This window comes from Suricata suricatta, chromosome 3 (genome assembly GCF_006229205.1).
Source record: "Suricata suricatta isolate VVHF042 chromosome 3, meerkat_22Aug2017_6uvM2_HiC, whole genome shotgun sequence".
Lineage (NCBI taxonomy): Eukaryota > Metazoa > Chordata > Mammalia > Carnivora > Herpestidae > Suricata > Suricata suricatta.
Genome location: NC_043702.1, coordinates 98,300,899 through 98,304,919, shown reverse-complemented (window position 1 = coordinate 98,304,919; position 4,021 = coordinate 98,300,899). Strand labels below are relative to the sequence as shown.

General features: G+C 39.7%; 1 long non-coding RNA gene across 1 annotated transcript; it reads right to left on the bottom strand.

Annotated features, from left to right (window-relative positions):
* Positions 1 to 1,886: 1,886 nt before the first annotated feature.
* LOC115286545 lies at positions 1,887 to 2,907 on the bottom strand. The gene is made up of 3 exons (XR_003906116.1): positions 2,824 to 2,907; positions 2,541 to 2,719; positions 1,887 to 2,112 (listed from the first exon to the last, which is right to left on the bottom strand). It is a non-coding gene; the product is annotated as an uncharacterized LOC115286545 (long non-coding RNA).
* Between the last annotated feature and the right edge of the window lie 1,114 nt (positions 2,908 to 4,021).

Here is a 4,021-nt window from a genome sequence, read left to right as displayed (position 1 = left end):
TATCTTAATTAGGGTAATGGCAGATAGCAATGGAGGTTTATTAACTAATTCTGGGATATCATTGAAGGAGTTAAGGTGGAAGAAGGCAAGAAGATGGAATTTTGACATCCATCTGCCCATACATTTGGTAAGTATTTATTGGAGATTTATATGATTAAGCTCTGAAGAGACAAACACAAAGACACAGCTCCTGTTGTCAAAGACCTCATTCCAGAGGAAGCAGGTGGTTATGCTAACAAATAATTGTTTTTTAAGTTTACCTATCAAAAGGGGGAGAGAGAGAGAGCGAGCAAGCAGGGGAGGGGCAGAGAAAGAGGAGAAAGAGAATCCCAAGCAGGCTCCTCACCACCATCTTGAATGTGGGGCTAGAACTCACCAACCACGAGATCATGACCTGAGCTGAAGTCGGACACTTAACCAACTGAACCACTCAGGTGCCCCTAACAAATAATAGTAATTCAGCACTTAGTGTGTTCTGTATAGAAATATATAGGTAGGATATATATAGGTATATATAGATACACCTACTTCAGCTTGGGTCATGATCTCGCAGTTTCTGAGTTCCAGACCTGCATTGGGCTCTTTGCTGGCAGCTCGGAGCCTGGAGCCTGCTTCTGATTGTGTCTCCCTCTCTCTCTCCTCCTCCCCTGTTCTCTCTCTCTCTCTCTTTCAAAAACAAATAAACACTAAAAATATTAAAATTTCTCAACTTTGGGGTGCCTTGCTGGCTCAGTCAGTAAAGCAGATGACTTTGATCTCGGAATTACAAATTAGAGCCCCATGGTGGGTACAGAGAATACTTAAAAGTGAAATCTGGTGCAGAGCCTGCTTTGGATCCTCTGTCCCTCCTCTCCCCTCCACCCTCCCACCCCTCCACCCCTGGCTCATGCTTTCACTCTCAACAATAAATAAACATTTAAAGAATAAATAAAATCAATTCTGGGGCACCTGGGTGGCTCAGTCTGTAAATCGTCCAACTCTTGATTTTGGTTCAGGTCATGATCTCATGTTCACTGGATCAAGGCCCCTGTCTGGATGCTTTGAAAAGTCTATTTGAAAAGTTCCTGCTTTCAGCACAGGGCCTGCTTGAGAATGCTCTCTCTGCACCTCCATCCGCTGCCCCCATCCTTCCCCTCTCAATAAATAAGTAAACTTAAAACATAAAAATAAAATCTTTAGAAAATAAATAAAATTTTTCATCTTGTTCATACCGGGCAACATGACGACTTTGAGAACGAAAGGATCTTGAGTAGAGTATGTCAGGTACATAACATGTGTGCAGCTTCTATTTGATAAATAATCCATTCATTTACTCTCTCAATCCCAGTGGATAAAGGTAGTTGGAGAGTTAAATATTTTTAAAGAAAACTTATATAAAGTAAAGCAATACTTCTGAAATAGCAATACCCATTTATATTTGCTATTTATTTTTTTCATAAGGACACAACCAATATTTTATTTTCATGATTGATATAAATAATTTCCCTATTATATGCAATAAAGCTACATATAATAAAAAACCTATGTATATGTTTAATATACGCATAATAAAACCTACAAGTACAAATAAAAATACTCCCTTCTGAAGAGGTGAAGAGCTGTCAGAATATAACAATCTTCAAAAAAATTTGTAATTAGTTTAGTTTTCTTAATTTACATCCAAAAAATATTTTAACAGAAAATGAGAAATTATTTTTATGTGTAGAAGACTCATATTCTAGCTTTTCTCCTGGATTGCTTCAATGATAATAAACCTATCTTATTGATAATAAACTTTTAATAGGACTTTTATTCACCTTTTCCTGTAAAAATCACAGAATTAAAAAAAATTAAAATGGACTTAAACACAAATGCTCAGAAACAATTAATTTAATCATTTTGTGCAGTTTTACATTTTTTGGCTTACATAAAACCATAGTCTGCTTGTGTATACATACAAACTGATTTTTCTCTTCACTTAATGATCAACTAAAGCACAGTTCTGCATCTCTGTGTTTATTTTTTAATCTAGGCCACCCACCTTCAGTGATCACTTATCATTCCGTCTTAAGGATACACTGCCATTACTTAAGCCACTAGAGGAGTTCTTCATACACTGCTATTGTAATAGTGCTGAGAAAAGCAAATTGTATGTTATTTATCACTACTTATTTCCTAAAGATATTTCAGTATAAATAAAATTGATGGGTAAAAGGAATATATATCTTTTAAATGTGTTCTGACACCCAATTGTCTATCGGAGAGTCAAGAACAACTTAAACTTTAAGTGGCAGTATACGTACCATCACTCCTTATTTTCACAAAGATTGGAGATGGAAAACTAGATGGACAATTTCATTCCCTTTTTAACTTAAATTTTTTTTTTTTTTTTTTTACCAGGGACACTATATTTTCCTAAGTCCACGGGTCTCTTATAGGTATGCAAAGATGTACTTTGCGCAGTTGCAAATTGCTCGGCACCACAGGCAGAGCCAGGACAGGTGCATCTTTCTCCCAGGTCGGTCCCGCCGCCTCCCCGCCAGCCTTCAAGTTCCTACTACCTGCGCTGTCTATCTCTGTCGTTTAGTCCATTTATTCCAAAACAGAGAATGTTTCGGACTAAATCAACGTTGCCTTCGTTGGCTGTCTTATGAATCTTCCCAAGATCTTCCTTCTGGATGCGGTAGCCGCCCTGGGAGTGGTGGTTTCTGCTACTCTCTCTCCCGACGCCCTTGCCATTCTGCCGGGAGTTACATGAGGAATCATAGGGCGACACGCCCTCCTTATCCTGAAAGTCAAAAATCTCCTTCATTACCCACGCTACGCGGTTCACATATGCTTCACCTCTCACTCGACTTTTCGCTTGAGCCAACTTGTCTCGCCACAATAGCGCTACTGTTATGCAGTGTTTCAGACGGTATAACCAAGCCACACCGCCAAACACTACTGCGTGCGCACACGCGCTCTAGAACGCTATACAGCGCACGCGCACGTCCGAAGATGGCACACTGTGCATGCGCGCCAACGGACGGTACACTGCACGCGCGTGGCAGACGACAGCACACTGAGGACGCGTGCGTCAGAGGATGGTACACTGCTCATGACTGCCGGAGGATGGCATACTGCGCATGCTCTCAGAGGCCTCCGCTTCAAGGGGTCCCAAAGTGCATGTGCAGGCCCAACCCTCTCAAATCTCAGCGATTGGTTGTCAGAGAGTTGGGTTACTTTACCTAGGAGTTAGCAGAGCGTTTTCAGGCGTTTGCAAAGTTAGAATTGTAGGCTGGAAAGGCAGTCCATGTATACATCTGGGGTAAAGTGATGTGAACCTTCGGGATCCCGAAGACGTTGTCCCCAAAAAGCTTCCTTTACAAAAGCTCTTTAAAATTTTTTATCCCCCAGTTTATTCGTCTTCCATATCCCTTTGGGCCCGAGCTAGTCTCCATAGAATTTAGCAAATGCAGGAACAGAAAGCGTTTTCTTGGTCAAAGATTTTCACAGCGTAAGTCATCAAGTGCAAATTCATGAGAGGGGAAAATAATGGATCCTCCAGATTACATGACGCATTTCTGCACGCCTCTTAGTCCTCCCCTTTGGCCCAACCTTACATTTACATTTTCCCTCCCCTTTGGCCCAACCTTACATTTACATTTTCTTTATTTTTATTTGTTGCTGTTATTTCCCAATTAAATCTTTAATGAATCCAAGACATATTTTGGAGCATGGTGTAACATTTTAGGACTTTGTAAATGTTTATTTGCCTATTCTAAATAAGCCATCTTTTCTTACCTACTTTGAAATGCCAGTTGATCATAAATTAAATTTTCAAGTATATTTTTTCTGTTTCTGCATTTTACATTTTCTTCCACTTACTGGTCTGCTTCTTGCATCAGCATATTATTATTTTAATTTCTGACAACAGCTAATACAAAACTAGCTACCCAAAACTCACCGTATTCCTATTACATTTATTAATGATTTCAAGAATTAACCAAAATGGGGGGCCCTTAGCTGGCTCAGTTTACTAAGGCATAGAACCTTTATT